Source organism: Aquarana catesbeiana, linkage group LG01, assembly GCF_042186555.1.
Source record: "Aquarana catesbeiana isolate 2022-GZ linkage group LG01, ASM4218655v1, whole genome shotgun sequence".
Taxonomy (NCBI): Eukaryota; Metazoa; Chordata; class Amphibia; order Anura; family Ranidae; genus Aquarana; species Aquarana catesbeiana.
The window spans coordinates 949,420,087-949,442,248 of NC_133324.1; the positions used below are offsets into that span (position 1 = coordinate 949,420,087).

The following is a 22,162-nucleotide window of genomic DNA, read 5'->3' on the forward strand; positions in this document are numbered from 1 at the left end:
CACAGTGAAACATGGTGGTGTTGACATGCTGTGGGGATGTTTTTCAGAAGCCGGGACTGGGAAACTGGTCAGAGTTGAGGGAAAGATGGATGGTGCTAAATACAGGGATATTCTTGAGCAAAACCTCTACCACTCTGTGTGTGATTTGAGGCTAGGACGGAGGTTCACCTTCCAGCAGGACAATGACCCCAAACACACTGCTAAAGCAACACTTGAGTGGTTTAAGGGGAAACATGTAATGCCCCGTACACACGGTCGGACTTTGTTCGGACATTCCGACAACAAAATGCTAGGATTTTTTCCGACGGATGTTGGCTCAAACTTGTCTTGCATACACACGGTCACACAAAGTTGTCGGAAAATCCGATCGTTCTAAACGCGGTGACGTAAAACACGTACGTCGGGACTATAAACGGGGCAGTGGCCAGTAGCTTTCATCTCTTTATTTATTCTGAGCATGCATGGCACTTTGTCCGTCGGATTTGTGTACACACGATCGGAATTTCCGACAACGGATTTTGTTGTCGGAAAATTTTATATCCTGCTCTCAAACTTTGTGTGTCGGAAAATCTGATGGAAAATGTCCGATGGAGCCCACACACGGTCGGAATTTCCGACAACATGCTCCGATCGGACATTTTCCATCGGAAAATCCGACCGTGTGTACGGGGCATTAATGTGTTGTAGTGGCCTAGTCAAAGCCCAGACCTCAATCCAATCGAAAATCTGTGGTCAGACTTAAAGATTGCTGTTCACAAGCGCAAACCATCCCAACTTGAAGGAGCTGGAGCAGTTTTTCAAGGAGGAATGGGCAAAAATCCCAGTGGTAAGATGTGGCAAGCTCATGGAGACTTATCCAAAGCGACTTGGAGCTGTGATAGCCGCAAAAGGTGGCTCTACAAAGTATTGACTTTAGGGGGGTGAATAGTTATGCACATTGAATTTTTCTGTTATTTTGTCCTATTTGTAGTTTGCTTCACAATAAAAAAAATCTTCAAAGTTGTGGGCATGTAAATTAAATGATGCAAATCCTCAAACAATCCATGTTAATTCCAGGTTGTGAGGCAACAAAACACGAAAAATGCCAAGGGGGTGAATACTTTTGCAAGGCACTGTACATCCAGCACACCTGATTCGACCCTCTCTCCCCCAGATTTCATACTTGGATTTATTGCTATAATAAAGCGTCATTGTTTGCTTTTATCGCGCACTCTATGTGGCCACAATGGTCTCCACACTGATCTGTTCTGTTGTAGCTTTTTGTTAAAGTATGAAAACAAACTGACTGAAGCCAAGATGGCTCATGCTTTTTTCTGCAGAAAATGATTTCTCAGTGCTGGCACCGCTCTCCATCTGTACAATCACATGGTTCACACTCATTCATTCAAACTAGGTGCGGTGGAATTGCTTTGGGTGGTTATTTGGAGTAGGTGTGGGCAAAGTGCACTGAAAAAAGTACTGCATGCAGTACATTTGTAGTCCTTTTGTATCCAAGCTGAGGTTTCCAAAGCAAGCAAAGTCCTTGTATTAGGAGAGGTATGGACTCCAGAGAGAGAGATTTGCCCTGTACAAATCATTAGCAGTGTTGCCAATTGCCCGATAATTTATGGGCAGCCCGTAAATTCCACCCTATTTTCGGGGTGCCCATAAATGTCTGTTACGGGCATCGGTGCCCGTAACAAAGATGGCTGCAGGCCAACCCCGCTACTGCGCATGCGCCGTTCCGAAGCCTACCGGGTTCTGGAGAACTCGTACATGCTCGGCCGGGCGCCACGGGCGGGCGCTTGCGCAGTGATGTAATATCCCCGCCCAGCGCCATTTTTGAATAGCTGGCGCTCGTTCTCGGCGGTGCCTCACCACAGCAGGGGTCCGGGGATGCCTGTGCCTGCTGAGATGTCACCCTCCCCCCCTGCAGATGATACTTACATAACTTGGTGCCCTGCCTGTAACCTGTGCAGTGCCTGCCAGGTGGTGGGGGGTACCTATCGGCTAGACATCAGTGGACACTCACCCCCGTAGAATCTTCAGCTGTGATCTCAGTGTGTTGTGCCCACTGCTAGGTCAGCATGCTGCAGGGTCACTGTCCTGCTACTTGGCAGCAAAACAACACGAAGGATCCTGATTCCTGATATCACATTGCAGAGTTGCTTCCTGCTGCTCAGAGCATGTATCCATAAGGACTAGAAAAGGAAAGCCGCTTCAAATTCCATCCATCAATCCAGGTCAGTCAGACGTCACCTCAGATATGTATTGTGCTATACTGAGCCAAGTATGGAGGAGGAGGGAGGACAGATAGACAGAGCGACTGAGCAGGAGCAGAACGATCCACAAAGACTGACCCGCTCCTGTACTCTGTCCGCACAACCTCTGACCCCCTGTACCATGTCCGCACAGCCTCTGACCCCTCTACCATGTCCGCACAGCCTCTGACCCTGTATCCTGTCCGCACAGCCTCTGACCCCTCTACCATGTCTGCACAACCTCTGACCCCCTGTACTCTGTCCGCACAGCCTCTGACCCCCTGTACTCTGTTCGCACAGCCTCTGACCCCTCTACCATGTCTGCACAACCTCTGACCCCCTGTACTCTGTCCGCACAACCTCTGACCCCCTGTACTCTGTCCGCACAGCCTCTGACCCCTGTACCCTGTCCGCACAGCCTCTGACCCCTGTACCCTGTCCGCACAGCCTCTGACCCCTGTACCATGTCCACACAGCCTCTGACCCCTGTACCATGTCCACACAGCCTCTGACCCCTGTACCATGTCTGCACAGCTTCTGACCCCTGTACCCTGTCCACACAGCCTCTGAACCCTGTACTCTGTCCGCACAGCCTCTGACCCCTGTACCCTGTCCGCACAGCCTCTGACCCCTGTACCATGTCCACACAGCCTCTGACCCCTGTACCATGTCCGCACAGCCTCTGACCCCTCTACCATGTCCGCACAGCCTCTGACCCCTGTACCCTGTCCGCACAGCCTCTGACCCCTGTACCCTGTCCGCACAGCCTCTGACCCCTGTACCCTGTCCGCACAGCCTCTGACCCCCTGTACTCTGTCCGCACAGCCTCTGACCCCTGTACCATGTCCACACAGCCTCTGACCCCTGTACCATGTCCGCACAGCCTCTGACCCCTCTACCATGTCCGCACAGCCTCTGACCCCCTGTACTCTGTCCGCACAACCTCTGACCCCCTGTACCCTGTCCGCGCAGCCTCTGACCCCTGTACCCTGTCTGCACAGCTTCTGACCCCTGTACCCTGTCCGCACAGCCTCTGACCCGCTGTACTCTGTCCGCACAGCCTCTGACCCCTATACTTTGTCCGCACAGCCTCTGACCCCTGTACCATGTCCGCACAGCCTCTGACCCCTGTACCATGTCTGCACAGCCTCTGACCCCTGTACCATGTCCGCAGAACCTCTGACCCCCTGTACCCTGTCCGCACAGCCTCTGACCCCTGTACCATGTCCGCACAGCCTCTGACCCCTGTACCATGTCCGCACAACCTCTGACCCCCTGTACCCTGTCCGCACAGCCTCTGACCCCTGTACCCTGTCCGCACAGCCTCTGACCCCTGTACCATGTCCGCACAACCTCTGACCCCCTGTACCCTGTCCGCACAGCCTCTGACCCCTGTACCATGTCTGCACAGCCTCTGACCCCTGTACCATGTCCGCAGAACCTCTGACCCCTGTAATCTGTCTGCACAGTCTCTGACCCCCTGTACTCTGTCCGCACAACCTCTGACCCCCTGTACCCTGTCCGCACAGCCTCTGACCCCTGTACCCTGTCCGCACAGCCTCTGACCCCTGTACCATGTCTGTACAGCCTCTGACCCCCTGTACTATGTCCGCACAACCTCTGACCCCTGTACTCTGTCCGCACAGCCTCTGACCCCCTGTACTCTGTCCGCACAGCCTCTGACCCCCTGTACTCTGTCCGCACAGCCCCCTGTACTCTGTCTGCACAGCCTCTGACCCCCTGTACTCTGTCCGCACAGCCTCTGACCCCCTGTACTCTGTCCGCACAGCCCCCTGTACTCTGTCTGCACAGCCTCTGACTCCTGTACCATGTCCACACAGCCAGTGACCCCTGTACTCTGTCCGCACAGCCTCTGACCCCCTGTACTCTGTCCGCACAACCTCTGACCCTCTGTACTCTGTCCGCACAGCCTCTGACCCCTGTACCCTGTCCGCACAGCCTCTGACCCCTGTACCATGTCCGCACAGCCTCTGACCCCTGTACCAGGTCCGCACAGCCTCTGACCCCTGTACTCTGTCTGCACAGCCTCTGACCCCTGTACCATGTCCACACAGCCTCTGACCCCTGTACTCTGTCCGCACAGTCTCTGACCCCTGTACTCTGTCTGCACAGCCTCTGACCCCCTGTACTCTGTCTGCACAGCCTCTGACCCCCAGTACTCTGTCCGCACAGCCTCTGACCCTCTGTACTCTGTCCGCACAGCCTCTGACCCCTGTACCATGTCCGCACAGCCTCTGACCCCTGTACCATGTCCGCACAGCCTCTGACCCCTGTACCATGTCCGCACAGCCACTGACCCTGTACCATGTCCATACAGCCTCTGACCCCCTGTACCCTGTCCGCACAGCCTCTGAACCCCTGTACTCTGTCCGCACAGCCTCTGACCCCTATACTTCGTCCGCACAGCCTCTGACCCCTGTACCCTGTCCGCACAACCTCTTACCCCTGTACCCTGTCCGCACAGCCTCTGACCCCTGTACCATGTCCGCACAGCCTCTCACCCCCTGTACTCTGTCCGCACAGCCTCTGACCCCTGTAATCTGTCTGCACAGCCTCTGACCCCTGTACTCTGTCCGCACAGCCTCTGACCCCTGTACTCTGTCCGCACAGCCTCTGACCCCCTGTACTCTGTCCGCACAGCCTCTGACCCCCTGTACTCTGTCCGCACAGCCTCTGACCCCCTGTACTCTGTCCGCACAGCCTCTGACCCCCTGTACTCTGTCCGCACAGCCTCTGACCCTTGTACTCTGTCCGCACAGCCTCTGACCCCCTGTACTCTGTCTGCACAGCCTCTGACCCCTGTACTCTGTCCGCACAGCCTCTGACCCCTGTACTCTGTCTGCACAGCCTCTGACCCCCTGTACTCTGTCCGCACAGCCTCTGACCCCCTGTACTCTGTCCGCACAGCCTCTGACCCCTGTACTCTGTCCGCACAGCCTTTGAGCCCTGTACTCTGTCCGCACAGCCTCTGACCCCCTGTACTCTGTCCGCACAACCTCTGACCCCCTGTACTCTGTCCGCACAGCCTCTGACCCCTGTACCATGTCCACACAGCCTCTGACCCCTGTACTCTGTCCGCACAGTCTCTGACCCCTGTACTCTGTCTGCACGGCCTCTGACCCCTGTACTCTGTCTGCACAGCCTCTGACCCCCTGTACTCTGCACAGCCTCTGAGCCCTGTACTCTGTCCGCACAGCCTCTGAGCCCTGTACTCTGTCCGCACAGCCTCTGATCCCCTGTACTCTGTCCGCACAATCTCTTACCCTCTGTACTCTGTCCGCACAGCCTCTGACCCCTGTACCATGTCCGCACAGCCTCTGACCCCTGTATCATGTCCGCACAGCCTCTGACCCCTGTACTCCGTCCGCACAGCCTCTGACCCCTGTACTCTGTCCGCACAGCCTCTGACCCCTGTACCATGTCCGCACAGCCTCTGACCCCTGTACCATGTCCGCACAGCCTCTGACCCCTGTACTCTGTCCGCACAGCCTCTGACCCCTGTACCATGTCCGCACAGCCTCTGACCCCTGTACCATGTCCACACAGCCTCTGACCCCTGTACCATGTCCGCACAGCCTCTGACCCCTGTACCATGTCCGCACAGCCTCTGACCCCCTGTACTCTGTCCGCACAGCCTCTGACCCCTGTAATCTGTCTGCACAGCCTCTGACCCCCAGTACTCTGTCCGCACAGCCTCTGACCCCTGTACTCTGTCCGCACAGCCTCTGACCCCCTGTACTCTGTCCGCACAGCCTCTGACCCCCTGTACTCTGTCCGCACAGCCTCTGACCCCCTGTACTCTGTCCGCACAGCCTATGACCCCCTGTACTCTGTCCGCACAGCCTCTGACCCCCTGTACTCTGTCCGCACAGCCTCTGACCCTTGTACTCTGTCCGCACAGCCTCTGACCCCCTGTACTCTGTCTGCACAGCCTCTGACCCCCTGTACTCTGTCCGCACAGCCTCTGACCCCTGTACTCTGTCCGCACAGCCTCTGACCCCTGTACTCTGTCTGCACAGCCTCTGACCCCCTGTACTCTGTCCGCACAGCCTCTGACCCCCTGTACTCTGTCCGCACAGCCTCTGACCCCTGTACTCTGTCCGCACAGCCTCTGACCCCTGTACTCTGTCCGCACACCCTCTGAGCCCTGTACTTTGTCCGCACAACCTCTGACCCTCTGTACTCTGTCCGCACAGCCTTTGAGCCCTGTACTCTGTCCGCACAGCCTCTGACCCCCTGTACTCTGTCCGCACAACCTCTGACCCCCTGTACTCTGTCCGCACAGCCTCTGACCCCTGTACCCTGTCCGCACAGCCTCTGACCCCTGTACCATGTCCGCACAGCCTCTGACCCCTGTACCATGTCCGCACAGCCTCTGACCCCTGTACCATGTCCGCACAGCCTCTGACCCCTGTACCATATCCGCACAGCCTCTGACCCCCTGTACCATGTCCGCACAGTCTCTGACCCCCTGTACTCTGTCCGCACAGCCTCTGAGCCCTGTACCATGTCCACACAGCCTCTGACCCCTGTACTCTGTCCGCACAGCCTCTGACCCCCTGTACTCTGTCCGCACAGCCTCTGACCCCTGTACCATGTCCACACAGCCTCTGACCCCTGTACCATGTCCGCACAGCCTCTGACCCCTGTACCATGTCCACACAGCCTCTGACCCCTGTACCATGTCCACACAGCCTCTGACCCCTGTACCATGTCTGCACAGCTTCTGACCCCTGTACCCTGTCCACACAGCCTCTGAACCCTGTACTCTGTCCGCACAACCTCTGACCCCCTGTACCCTGTCCGCACAGCCTCTGACCCCTGTACCCTGTCCGCACAGCCTCTGACCCCTGTACCATGTCCACACAGCCTCTGACCCCTGTACCATGTCCGCACAGCCTTTGACCCCTCTACCATGTCCGCACAGCCTCTGACCCCTGTACCCTGTCTGCACAGCTTCTGACCCCTGTACCCTGTCCGCACAGCCTCTGACCCCTGTACCCTGTCCGCACAGCCTCTGACCCCCTGTACTCTGTCCGCACAGCCTCTGACCCCTGTACCATGTCCACACAGCCTCTGACCCCTGTACTCTGTCCGCACAGCCTCTGACCCCTCTACCATGTCCGCACAGCCTCTGCCCCTGTATCCTGTCCGCACAGCCTCTGACCCCTCTACCATGTCTGCACAACCTCTGACCCCTGTACCATGTCCGCACAGCCTCTGACCCCTCTACCATGTCTGCACAACCTCTGACCCCCTGTACTCTGTCCGCACAACCTCTGACCCCCTGTACCCTGTCCGCGCAGCCTCTGACCCCTGTACCCTGTCTGCACAGCTTCTGACCCCTGTACCCTGTCCGCACAGCCTCTGACCCGCTGTACTCTGTCCGCACAGCCTCTGACCCCTATACTTTGTCCGCACAGCCTCTGACCCCTGTACCATGTCCGCACAGCCTCTGACCCCTGTACCATGTCTGCACAGCCTCTGACCCCTGTACCATGTCCGCAGAACCTCTGACCCCCTGTACCCTGTCCGCACAGCCTCTGACCCCTGTACCATGTCCGCACAGCCTCTGACCCCTGTACCATGTCCGCACAACCTCTGACCCCCTGTACCCTGTCCGCACAGCCTCTGACCCCTGTACCCTGTCCGCACAGCCTCTGACCCCTGTACCATGTCCGCACAACCTCTGACCCCCTGTACCCTGTCCGCACAGCCTCTGACCCCTGTACCATGTCTGCACAGCCTCTGACCCCTGTACCATGTCCGCAGAACCTCTGACCCCTGTAATCTGTCTGCACAGTCTCTGACCCCCTGTACTCTGTCCGCACAACCTCTGACCCCCTGTACCCTGTCCGCACAGCCTCTGACCCCTGTACCCTGTCCGCACAGCCTCTGACCCCTGTACCATGTCTGCACAGCCTCTGACCCCCTGTACTCTGTCCGCACAGCCTCTGACCCCCTGTACTCTGTCCGCACAGCCTCTGACCCCCTGTACTCTGTCCGCACAGCCCCCTGTACTCTGTCTGCACAGCCTCTGACCCCCTGTACTCTGTCCGCACAGCCTCTGACCCCTGTACCATGTCCGCACAACCTCTGACCCCCTGTACCCTGTCCGCACAGCCTCTGACCCCTGTACCCTGTCCGCACAGCCTCTGACCCCTGTACCATGTCCGCACAACCTCTGACCCCCTGTACCCTGTCCGCACAGCCTCTGACCCCTGTACCATGTCTGCACAGCCTCTGACCCCTGTACCATGTCCGCAGAACCTCTGACCCCTGTAATCTGTCTGCACAGTCTCTGACCCCCTGTACTCTGTCCGCACAACCTCTGACCCCCTGTACCCTGTCCGCACAGCCTCTGACCCCTGTACCCTGTCCGCACAGCCTCTGACCCCTGTACCATGTCTGCACAGCCTCTGACCCCCTGTACTCTGTCCGCACAACCTCTGACCCCTGTAGTGTGTCCGCACAGCCTCTGACCCCCTGTACTCTGTCCGCACAGCCTCTGACCCCCTGTACTCTGTCCGCACAGCCCCCTGTACTCTGTCTGCACAGCCTCTGACCCCCTGTACTCTGTCCGCACAGCCTCTGACCCCCTGTACTCTGTCCGCACAGCCCCCTGTACTCTGTCTGCACAGCCTCTGACTCCTGTACCATGTCCACACAGCCAGTGACCCCTGTACCATGTCCGCACAGCCTCTGACCCCCTGTACTCTGTCCGCACAACCTCTGACCCTCTGTACTCTGTCCGCACAGCCTCTGACCCCTGTACCCTGTCCGCACAGCCTCTGACCCCTGTACCATGTCCGCACAGCCTCTGACCCCTGTACCAGGTCCGCACAGCCTCTGACCCCTGTACTCTGTCTGCACAGCCTCTGACCCCTGTACCATGTCCACACAGCCTCTGACCCCTGTACTCTGTCCGCACAGTCTCTGACCCCTGTACTCTGTCTGCACAGCCTCTGACCCCCTGTACTCTGTCTGCACAGCCTCTGACCCCCAGTACTCTGTCCGCACAGCATCTGACCCTCTGTACTCTGTCCGCACAGCCTCTGACCCCTGTACCATGTCCGCACAGCCTCTGACCCCTGTACCATGTCCGCACAGCCTCTGACCCCTGTACCATGTCCGCACAGCCTCTGACCCCTGTACCATGTCCGCACAGCCTCTGACCCCTGTACCATGTCCGCACAGCCACTGACCCTGTACCATGTCCATACAGCCTCTGACCCCCTGTACCCTGTCCGCATAGCCTCTGAACCCCTGTACTCTGTCCGCACAGCCTCTGACCCCTATACTTCGTCCGCACAGCCTCTGACCCCTGTACCCTGTCCGCACAACCTCTTACCCCTGTACCCTGTCCGCACAGCCTCTGACCCCTGTACCATGTCCGCACAGCCTCTGACCCCCTGTACTCTGTCCGCACAGCCTCTGACCCCTGTAATCTGTCTGCACAGCCTCTGACCCCCAGTACTCTGTCCGCACAGCCTCTGACCCCTGTACTCTGTCCGCACAGCCTCTGACCCCCTGTACTCTGTCCGCACAGCCTCTGACCCCCTGTACTCTGTCCGCACAGCCTCTGACCCCCTGTACTCTGTCCGCACAGCCTCTGACCCCCTGTACTCTGTCCGCACAGCCTCTGACCCCCTGTACTCTGTCCGCACAGCCTCTGACCCTTGTACTCTGTCCGCACAGCCTCTGACCCCCTGTACTCTGTCTGCACAGCCTCTGACCCCCTGTACTCTGTCCGCACAGCCTCTGACCCCTGTACTCTGTCCGCACAGCCTCTGACCCCTGTACTCTGTCTGCACAGCCTCTGACCCCCTGTACTCTGTCCGCACAGCCTCTGACCCCCTGTACTCTGTCCGCACAGCCTCTGACCCCTGTACTCTGTCCGCACAGCCTTTGAGCCCTGTACTCTGTCCGCACAGCCTCTGACCCCCTGTACTCTGTCCGCACAACCTCTGACCCCCTGTACTCTGTCCGCACAGCCTCTGACCCCTGTACCCTGTCCGCACAGCCTCTGACCCCTGTACCATGTCCGCAAAGCCTCTGACCCCTGTACCATGTCCGCACAGCCTCTGACCCCTGTACCATATCCGCACAGCCTCTGACCCCCTGTACTCTGTCCGCACAGCCTCTGACCCCTGTACTCTGTCCGCACAGCCTCTGACCCCTGTACTCTGTTCGCACAGCCTCTGACCCCTGTACTCTGTCTGCACGGCCTCTGACCCCTGTACTCTGTCTGCACAGCCTCTGACCCCCTGTACTCTGCACAGCCTCTGAGCCCTGTACTCTGTCCACACAGCCTCTGAGCCCTGTACTCTGTCCGCACAGCCTCTGATCCCCTGTACTCTGTCCGCACAATCTCTTACCCTCTGTACTCTGTCCGCACAGCCTCTGACCCCTGTACCATGTCCGCACAGCCTCTGACCCCTGTATCATGTCCGCACAGCCTCTGACCCCTGTACCATGTCCGCACAACCTCTGACCCCTGTACTCTGTCCGCACAGCCTCTGACCCCTGTACCATGTCCGCACAGCCTCTGACCCCTGTACCATGTCCGCACAGCCTCTGACCCCTGTACTCTGTCCGCACAGCCTCTGACCCCTGTACCATGTCCGCACAGCCTCTGACCCCTGTACCATGTCCACACAGCCTCTGACCCCTGTACCATGTCCGCACAGCCTCTGACCCCTGTACCATGTCCGCACAGCCTCTGACCCCCTGTACTCTGTCCGCACAGCCTCTGACCCCTGTAATCTGTCTGCACAGCCTCTGACCCCCAGTACTCTGTCCGCACAGCCTCTGACCCCTGTACTCTGTCCGCACAGCCTCTGACCCCCTGTACTCTGTCCGCACAGCCTCTGACCCCCTGTACTCTGTCCGCACAGCCTCTGACCCCCTGTACTCTGTCCGCACAGCCTCTGACCCCCTGTACTCTGTCCGCACAGCCTCTGACCCTTGTACTCTGTCCGCACAGCCTCTGACCCCCTGTACTCTGTCTGCACAGCCTCTGACCCCCTGTACTCTGTCCGCACAGCCTCTGACCCCTGTACTCTGTCCACACAGCCTCTGACCCCTGTACTCTGTCTGCACAGCCTCTGACCCCCTGTACTCTGTCCGCACAGCCTCTGACCCCCTGTACTCTGTCCGCACAGCCTCTGACCCCTGTACTCTGTCCGCACAGCCTCTGACCCCTGTACTCTGTCCGCACACCCTCTGAGCCCTGTACTCTGTCCGCACAACCTCTGACCCTCTGTACTCTGTCCGCACAGCCTTTGAGCCCTGTACTCTGTCCGCACAGCCTCTGACCCCCTGTACTCTGTCCGCACAACCTCTGACCCCCTGTACTCTGTCCGCACAGCCTCTGACCCCTGTACCCTGTCCGCACAGCCTCTGACCCCTGTACCATGTCCGCACAGCCTCTGACCCCTGTACCATGTCCGCACAGCCTCTGACCCCTGTACCATGTCCGCACAGCCTCTGACCCCTGTACCATATCCGCACAGCCTCTGACCCCCTGTACCATGTCCGCACAGCCTCTGACCCCCTGTACTCTGTCCGCACAGCCTCTGACCCCCTGTACTCTGTCCGCACAGCCTCTGAGCCCTGTACCATGTCCACACAGCCTCTGACCCCTGTACTCTGTCCGCACAGCCTCTGACCCCCTGTACTCTGTCCGCACAGCCTCTGACCCCTGTACCATGTCCACACAGCCTCTGACCCCTGTACTCTGTCTGCACGGCCTCTGACCCCTGTACTCTGTCTGCACAGCCTCTGACCCCCTGTACTCTGCACAGCCTCTGAGCCCTGTACTCTGTCCGCACAGCCTCTGACCCCCTGTACTCTGTCCGCACAGCCTCTGACCCCTGTACCATGTCCACACAGCCTCTGACCCCTGTACTCTGTCTGCACAGTCTCTGACCCCTGTACTCTGTCTGCACGGCCTCTGACCCCTGTACTCTGTCTGCACAGCCTCTGACCCCCTGTACTCTGCACAGCCTCTGAGCCCTGTACTCTGTCCGCACAGCCTCTGAGCCCTGTACTCTGTCCGCGCACCCTCTGAGCCCTGTACTCTGTCCGCACAGCCTCTGACCCCCTCCTGTACCATGTAAATGAAGAAATACGGTTTTTGACTTTTGTTTTACTTAAACACATTGCTAATAGCACTAGCTACATGTTTATAGTTTACATATTGATATTTGCATTGTTTAGCACTGAAAACAGGCATTGTAGGTACTTTTTTGCAGTGCCAGTAAACAATGTGGCTCTGCCAGTAAATGTGATGATTTTTGCCAGTAAAACAAATTGGTGGCGTTTATAAATTTTGGTGTCCTGCCAGTAAATTTTACTTCGGGGGGGTTGGCAACACTGGAATATGCAGTTCAGTTTTGGGCACCAGTTCTCAAAAAGGATATCGGGGTACTGGAGAAAGTGCAGAGAAGGGCAACAAAACTGATAAGGGGCATGAAGGAGCTCAACTATGAGGAAAGATTAGAAGAACTGAATTTATTCTCCCCGGAGAAGAGGAGATTAAAGGGGGGTGGGGGGGATATGATCACCATGTACAAATACATAACAGGTCCATATAGTGAACTTGGTGTTGAGTTATTCACTTTAAGGTCACCACAGAGGACAAGGGGACACTCTTTACGTCTAGAGGAAAAGAGATTTCATCTCCAAATACAGAAAGGTTTTGTCACAGTAAGAGCTGTGAAAATGTGGAATAGACTCCCTCCAGTGGTGGCTCTGGCCATCTCATTAGATTGTTTTAAGAAAGGTCTGGATTCTTTCCTAGCTACACACAATATAACTGGGTACTGACATTTATAGGTAAAGTTGATCCTGGGAACATCCGATTTCCTCTTAGGGGTCAGGAAGGAATTTTTTCCCCTGCTGGAGCAAATTGGATCATGCTTTATTCAGGGTTTTTTTCCCTTCCTCTGGGTCAACTGTGGGTATAGTAACTAGATGGACTTGTGTCTTTTTTCAACCACACTAACTATGTAGCTATGTCACCGCAGTGCCGTGCAAGGAAATCCACTGCTTCGCACCACGTGGCGGCCAATTGAGCTTTATGAAATGTCTAGGCTAGAGCCAGGTTAGGCATCCAAAGACCGCTAGTTAGCGGTCCGGTTGCATGGCAGATTAGAGACTACTAGCGAGGGACTAAAATGCAGAGTAGATAGGCTGACTCTGAATTACAGTGCCACACCACAGTATCTGCTGGTGAGAAGCTGCATCCCAGGCTGGTTGGACAACAGTTGGAGGATACCCTCATCACTGCTGATCTTGTCTTCAGGACTCTGACACCAAGATGGACACTGCATATTGATCATCCTCAGGGACCCCTGCAACTGGACTTTGCTGCAACATTCATCTGGAGGTATATTTATTAATAACTATATATGCCCGGGTATATGTGCGCACAATTCCACCAGCACTTCTATCAGGCCCCGCTGATTATACAGTACATGTCTGCACATTGGATTTTTGTACCATTATTAATCTTTTCTTATCTAAAGCTTGTATCGTTTCTTTACTGATGTGCATCTATATAATTATGGGTAATGCTATTTGCTGGTTGCAGTAGTTATTCTGCTCCCAATTACTTTGATAAGATTCCGGGTTAATTTCCCAGGAAGGGAATTCTCTCTGTACACAGAGGCCTTGTCCTGGGTGGAGGCCCTGCCATGTAATGTATATGGAGTGTCTGTCTATATATAATGTATATACAGCGTCTGTCTATATGTAATGTATATACACATACCTCCCAACTTTTTGAGATGGGAATGAGGGACACCTATCAGCAAAAGTATGCAGGGATAGGACACACCCCTTGCCACGCCCCCTTAAAGGAGAATTGTACAAAAAAACAAGATTGGTTAAACCCACAAGTGCTTTTTTTACCACTATTATTCCTTTATATTGGCTTTTGGAATTTACAAATGCAGCAATATAGAAATCAGATGAGAGGTTTAGCGCTGGAAAACACTTTTTGAAAGATAAAAAGTGCATTTTATATACAACTATATAGATCAGACCAAAATGAGGGACAAATGAGGAGGAATGGGGGACAGAGGGACATTGCTCCAAATCAGGGACAGTTGGGAGCTAGGTAAAAAGAGTCTGTCTATATGTATTGTATGTACAGCGTCTATATGTAATGTATATACAGAGTCTGTCTATATGTAATGTATATACAGCGTCTATATGTAATGTATATACAGAGTCTGTCTATATGTAATGTATATACAGTGTCTGTCTATATGTAATGTATATACAGCGTCTGTCTACATATAATGTATATACAGTGTCTGTCTATATATAATGTATAGAACACATGTAGGATGTATACGGTACCTCTGTACAGTACGATGTTTCCTGTTCTGCTCTCTCTGTGTCGCTCTTCCTGGAATGTTGGGAGTGTGATGATCTCTGTGTAGTCACTGCGGGGAATGTCCTGCAGGGGGAGAGGTGGGAACATAGAGGGGGGCGTAGTACAAGATCCATGACTCTGATTACTGTAAGGTCTGGTTTACCAGCAATCCATCCCCACATGACAGGTTACAACAGGCAAAAAAACAGTAATGGGATACAATGATAAGACTCAGAGATGGGAAGTGTCAGGATTATAAAGTGCAGCCCCAAGCAATACCTAAAACCTGTTAACCACTTAAGGACTGAGCTAGGTTGCCCACATGTCCCGGATTGCCCGGGATTGTCCCTTATTTTAGATTTTTGTCCCGTGTACCGGGCACCTTCATTCCGGGACAATACAGTGTCCCGGAATGAAAAAAAAAAACACACCGCCGGCACCAGTCCGACTCGCCACCCTTATAATCATTATAACTGTGAGTAACACATGACACACATCATATGCCTAACTGGTTGCTAGGCTAGGGCCACCTGCCCCGCTTCTAGCAACCAGTGACGTCAGCTGACACCGTCTGTCACGTGGGCAGTCAGCACAGTGGGCACCCTACGGGCTACGGCTGAGCAGCGCGCCTCCCAGAGACAGAGAGAGCAGCCGCCAGCCTGGCCCAGGCAGCCACACTGACTTACTAGCCTGTGCCCTCAGCTCAGCTATGCCCAGTCAGTGCCAGTCCCGGGGCCGCAGACTACTCCAGCAGCCGCCAGCCAGTGAAGCAGCACATTGCCAGCAGCGCAGCCTGCCCCTGAGCTGCCTGACTTCAACTTCTCTCCTGAGCCTCGTCCGAGTCCTACCTCCCTCCCACCCACGAGGTCCATGAGTTCGCCGCCGTTAGACAAACTTCCAGGTTAGTGTAACTTACACTTCTTTGTTAAAGTGAGCAATGCATGCTCCCCCTCCGTTCTGCTGCTGTCACCCACCCCCCTCAGATCTGCTGCTGTCCCCCACCCCCCTCAGATCTGCTACTGTCCCCCCCACTCCCCCTCAGATCTGCTGCTGTCCCCCCTACTCCCCCTCAGATCTGCTGCTGTCCCCCCCCTCAGATCTGCTACTGTCCCCCCCACTCCCCCTGAGATCTGCTGCTGTCCCCCCCACTCCCCCTGAGATCTGCTGCTGTCTCCCACCCCCCTGAGATCTACTGCTGTCCCCTACCCCCCTGAGATCTGCTGCTGTCCCCCACCCCCCTGAGATCTGCTGCTGTCCCCCACCCCCCTGAGATCTGCTGCTGTCCCCCACCCCCCTGAGATCTGCTGCTGTCCCCCACCCCTCTGAGATCTGCTGCTGTCCCCCACCCCCCTGAGATCTGCTGCTGTCACCCACCCCCCTCAGATCTGCTGCTGTCCCCCACCCCCCTCAGATCTGCTACTGTCCCCCCCACTCCCCCTCAGATCTGCTGCTGTCCCCCACCCCCCTCAGATCTGCTACTGTCCCCCCCACTCCCCCTGAGATCTGCTGCTGTCCCCCCACTCCCCCTGAGATCTACTGCTGTCCCCTACCCCCCTGAGATCTGCTGCTGTCCCCCACCCCCCTGAGATCTGCTGCTGTCCCCCACCCCCCTGAGATCTGCTGCTGTCCCCCACCCCCCTGAGATCTGCTGCTGTCCCCCACCCCTCTGAGATCTGCTGCTGTCCCCCACCCCCCTGAGATCTGCTGCTGTCCCCCACCCCCCTGATATCTGCTGCTGTCCCCCACCCCCCTGAGATCTGCTGCTGTCACCCACCCCCCTCAGATCTGCTGCTGTCCCCCACCCCCCTCAGATCTGCTACTGTCCCCCCCACTCCCCCTCAGATCTGCTGCTGTCCCCCCTACTCCCCCTCAGATCTGCTGCTGTCCCCCCCTCAGATCTGCTACTGTCCCCCCCACTCCCCCTCAGATCTGCTGCTGTCCCCTACCCCCCACAGATCTGCTGCTGTCTCCCTCCCCCCTCAGATCTGCTGCTGTCCCCCACCCCCCTGAGATCTGCTGCTGTCCCCCACCCCCCTGAGATCTGCTGCTGTCCCCCACCCCCCACAGATCTGCTGCTGTCCCCCACCCCCCACAGATCTGCTGCTGTCCCCCAATCCCCTCAGATCTGCTGCTGTCCTCCACCCCCCTCAGATCTGCTGCTGTCCTCCCCACTCCCTCAGATCTGCTGCTGCCTCCCCCCACTCCCCCTCAGATCTGCTGCTCTCCCCCTCAGTCTTTCCTCCGTGTCCCCCTCCGTTCTGCTGCTTTCCCCCTCCGTTCTTCCTCCGTGTCCCCCTCCGTTCTGCTGTCCCCCTCCGTTCTTCCTCTGTGACCCCCTCTGTTCTGCTGCTGTCCCCCTCCGTTCTTCCTCCGTGTCCCCCTCCGTTCTGCCGTCCCCCTCCGTTCTGCTGTCCCCCTCTGTTCTGCTTGTCCACTTCATTCTTCCTCCGTGTCCCCCTCTGTTCTGCTGCTGTCCCCCACCGTTCTTCCTCCGTGTCCCCCTCCGTCCTGCTGTCCCCCTCCGTTCTTCCTCCATGTCCCCCTTCATTCTGCTGCTGTCCCCCTCTGTCCTGCTGTCCCCCTCCGTTCTTCCTCCATGTCCCCCTTCATTCTGCTGCTGTCCCCCTCTGTCCTGCTGTCCTCCTCCGTTCTTCCTCCGTGTCCCCCTCCGTTCTACTGCTGTCCCCCTCAGTTTTCCCCAAGAATTGGCAAAAAAAAGTATCAAAAACCATCTTTTTTGGGCGGGGGGGGTGTCCCTGAATGGCAGTTTGGAAATGTGGTCACCCTAGACCGAGCCGCTTTCTGAGATTTGTTGTTTACAAGTTAAACAGTTTTTTTTGCTAGAAAATGACTTAGAACCCCCAAACATTATACTTTTTTTTTTTTTGCTAACACCCTAGAGAATAAAATGCCGGTCGTTGCAATCATTTCTGTCACGCTGTATTTGCGCATGTCTTACAAGCGCACTTTAAAAAAAAAAAAACACACTTTTTTGAATTAAAAAATAAGACAACAGTAAAGTTAGCCCACTTTTTTTTTTTTTAGATTGTGAAAGATAATGTTACGCCGAGTAAATTGATACCCAACATGTCACGCTTCAAAATTGCACCCGCTCGTGGAATGGCGACAAACTTTTACCCTTACAAATCTCCATAGGCGACGTTTAAAAAATTCTACAGGTTGCATGTTTTGCGTTACAGAGGAGGTCTAGGGCTAGAATTATTGCTCTCGCTCTACCGATCGCGGCGATACCTCACATGTGTGGTTTGAACACTGTTTTCATGTGCGGGCGCTACTCACGTATGCGTTCGCTTCTGCACGCGAGCTCTTCGGGAAGGGGCACGTTTAAAAATTTTTTTTTCTTATTTATTTTACCTTTTATTTTTTATTTTTACACTGTTCTTTAAAAAAAAAGTTTCACTTTTATTCCTATTACAAGGAATGTAAACATCCCTTGTAATAGAAAAAAAAGCATGACAGGACCTCTTAAATATGAAATCAATATCAAAAAGACCTCAGACCTCATATTTACGCTTAAATGCAATAATAATTAAAAAAAAAAAATTGTCATTTAAAAAAAAAAAAAAATGGCCCTTTAAGAGCTATGGGCGGAAGTGACGTTATGATGTCGCTTCCACCCTGCATTGTTATGGAGATAGGTGGGGGCCATCTTCCCCTCACTCGTCTCCATACACAGGAAGGGAAAACATCTGATCACCTCCGCCACTGCCGACGGCTCCGGTAAGCGGCGGAGGGCACCGGAGCGCGGCGGGAGGGGGGGCCTTCTCCCGCTGCCGATAAAAGTGATCTCACGGCGAATACGCCGCAGAGACCACTATTATTGGAAACCGGACCACCGGCCAAAGAAGAGGATACCAGGGTTATGGCGGCTAGCTGCTGCCCTAACAATGATATTCCTCTTCAAAGTTAGGACGTATATCGGCGTGTGGCGGTCCGAAAGTGGTTAAAGTGAAACTGATGAGTAGTGATCAGAGGATGCATACTAAGACATAAGACATACTTAAACCTTGAATTGCATTGAAGTCAATTAGTGACTATTTTTGATTGTGCCTTTGTCACTGTAAAATGTGGGCACAGCTCTCGCCATCCTTTGCTATCAGGCGACCTTTACCCTGAACTCATACTCTTTATGTCCCTGCCTCCTCCCCCTTCCCTCTGCCACAATTGGATATACCTTCGTATTATTTTATTTTGTATTTAAAGATTCCAAAACAGCACTTCCGCATTTCTTGCCTAAGCGAGAATAACATTTCATGGGTGTTTCGTCAGATTCGGCGACCTGTCAGAATGTGTAACGGAAGTGACGTTCTGTCGCCGCCATCTTGCTAGACCCCTCCCCTTTCCACTGAACACAACAGGAAGAGATCAGCCGCCGCCAACCCTCTGCCCCCCGTGGAATAACATGTGACACGAATCCTCTGCCGTACACAAGAGAGCGGAGAGTTTTGTGCTGAGCGGTCAGAGACGGAAGTGACAGGCTGGGTTGGCTGTTGGTTCTGCTTGTCTCATTTGTAAACAGGGCTTTTGTAGCAAGGCTCCATTTTTATTGTGCGACGCCGAGGCCGCCATGGGGGGAGTTCCGGGGGGAAGTGTACCGCAGCGAGCTGGGTAATTACTGACTGGGGACATTTGCCACGAGCAGGTCATGTATATGAGTGAAAAATAAAGTGTTAGAAATGAATTCAGTTTTAGTATATGTGATATAGTAGTGACTTCAAGCAACTAAGTATATTTAAAGCCGGTTTTGGATAAAGAATTGCTTTTTTGTTGTTGCTGTTTATGTCCCATAGTTAGATTTTCCTTCACTTCCTGGCCTGGTGACATGAGAAAGTGAGAGGAAATGTGTCTATAGTGAAGGGAACACATGTCCCCTATGTGAGAATTTCCCATTGATTCCTGTCCTGGTGATAACTAGATGTAGCACTTTCCATTATGTGCTGACTCAGGGACAGACCATGAGGGGGAATCTGCATAGCGACAATAAAAACCTGAGAATGGGTTCAGCCTCTCCGCCGCCAACCCTCGGCCCCCATGTTTTCAACGAGCAGGGACACTGATGGAAGGACCGGGGCTCTGCTGGCTGGGGAGCCCCGGTCCTTCCATCACTGATGGTCCTGGCTCTCCCTGGCCTTTCTGTAGACTAGGCTCCCTAGCTTGGCCTAAGTTGGCAACACATCCTCCCGCACCGCAGGTACTACAACCGGCATGATCTTCTGGACATGGCTGCTACACGTGACCTCCGGACTTGGTTTCCACCCTCCCCAGCATGTCGCTGGTGCGCTTCCATGCGCCACCAGGTAGTGGTTAGTGTAGTGGGTATTGTAGTAATCAGTGTAGTGTAGTGGGTGTTGTAGTAATCAGTGTAGTGTAGTGGGTGTTGTAGTAATCAGCGTAGTGTAGTGGATGTTGTAGTATCAGTGTAGTGTAGTGGATGTTGTAGTAATCAGTGTAGTGTAGTGGGTGTTGTAGTAATCAGTGTAGTGTAGTGGGTGGTGTAGTATAGTGGGTGTTGTAGTAATCAGTGTAGTGTAGTGGATGTTGTAGTAATCAGTGTAGTGTAGTGGGTGGTGTAGTATAGTGGGTGTTGTAGTAATCAGTGTAGTATAGTGGGTGTTGTAGTAATCAGTGTAGTGTAGTGGGTGTTGTAGTAATCAGTGTAGTGTAGTGGGTGTTGTAGTAATCAGAGTAGTGTAGTGGGTGTTGTAGTAATCAGTGTAGTGTAGTGGGTGTTGTAGTAATCAGCGTAGTGTAGTGGATGTTGTAGTAATCAGTGTAGTGTAGTGGATGTTGTAGTAATCAGTGTAGTGTAGTGGGTGGTGTAGTATAGTGGATGTTGTAGTAATCAGCGTAGTGTAGTGGGTGGTGTAGTATAGTGGGTGTTGTAGTAATCAGCGTAGTGTAGTGGGTGTTGTAGTAATCAGTGTAGTGTAGTGGGTGTTGTAGTAATCAGTGTAGTGTAGTGGGTGTTGTAGTAATCAGTGTAGTGTAGTGGATGTTGTAGTAATCAGTGTAGTGTAGTGGATGTTGTAGTAATCAGTGTAGTGTAGTGGGTGTTGTAGTAATCAGTGTAGTGTAGTGGGTGGTGTAGTATAGTGGGTGTTGTAGTAATCAGTGTAGTGTAGTGGGTGTTCGTAGTGTAGTGGGTCTTGTAGTATCAGTGTAGTATAGTGGGTGTTGTAGTAATCAGTGTAGTGTAGTGGGTGTTGTAGTGGACAGTATAGTATGATGGGTATTTTAGTGTAGTGGATAGGTAGGTCAATATACTGGTCAGTATAGGAATCAAGTAGGTCAGAGTAGTGGACAGTGTTAGGTGCAGTTTTCAACTTAACTGCTTCTAGTTTATATTGCTTTGCCAATTTTAGCTATCAAAGAAATAAGACACAGAATCAAAAAGTTTCTGTATATCAGATCCGAGCCTTAAAGGTCCCGTACTGTCAACTGAACCTGTCGGCTCTTTATTGGGGCTTTTTATAGACTGGTTACAGGATCGCATATTTCAGCAAATTTCCATATAAGGTAACAAGCAGTATAATTTCAACATACATGACGCTGGACTTACACATCTGGAAAGACTTAAGCTACGTCTTACAACATATACTGACACCTACACATTATGTAGAAAAATGAAAAACTATTTTAAGTAGAACTCTAGCCTATTATTTCCAACCTTATCAACAGGTAGGTAAGTGTAATGGTCAGTCTAGGAATCATGTAGGTCAGTGTAGAGGTCAGTATAGGAATCAGATAGGTCAGTGTAGGAATCAGGCTGGTAAGTATTATTATAGGAAGGGAAGGGACTCAGGGAGTGCTAAAAGTCTGTAGGTTAGGGGGCGCAAATTTCTTGCCTTGCATAGGGCACTGACAACCCACGCTACGCCACTGCTTCTGGGGGCACCTGATGTAAGGATGGACTCTGCTAGGGGCACCTGATGTAAGGACAGACTCTGCTGGGGGCACCTGATGTAAGGATGGACTCTGCTGGGGGCACCTGATGCAAGGACGGACCCTGCTGGGGGCACCTGATGCAAGGACGGTCTCTGCTGGGGGCACCTGATGCAAGGATGAACCCTGCTGGGGGCACCTGATGCAAGGACGGACTCTGCTGGGGGCACCTGATGTAAGGACGGACTCTGCTGGGGGCACCTGATGCAAGGACGGACCCTGCTGGGGGCACCTGATGCAAGGACGGTCTCTGCTGGGGGCACCTGATGCAAGGATGAACCCTGCTGGGGGCACCTGATGCAAGGACGGACTCTGCTGGGGGCACCTGATGCAAGGAGGGACTCTGCTGGGGGCACCTGATGCAAGGATGGACTCTGCTGGGGGCACCTGATGCAAGGATGGACTCTGCTGGGGGCACCTGATGCAAGGATGGACTCTGCTGGGGGCACCTGATGCAAGGATGGACTCTGCTGGGGGCACCTGAAGCAAGGAGGGACTCTGCTGGGGGCAGCTGATGCAAGGACGGACTTTGCTGGGGGCACCTGATGCAAAG

At 54.3% G+C, this 22,162-nt stretch overlaps 1 pseudogene; it reads right to left on the reverse strand.

The window, feature by feature from the left end:
- LOC141121629 (von Willebrand factor A domain-containing protein 5A-like) overlaps positions 1-14,769 on the reverse strand; it is a 120,244-nt pseudogene extending 105,475 nt beyond the window's left edge.
- Between the last annotated feature and the right edge of the window lie 7,393 nt (positions 14,770-22,162).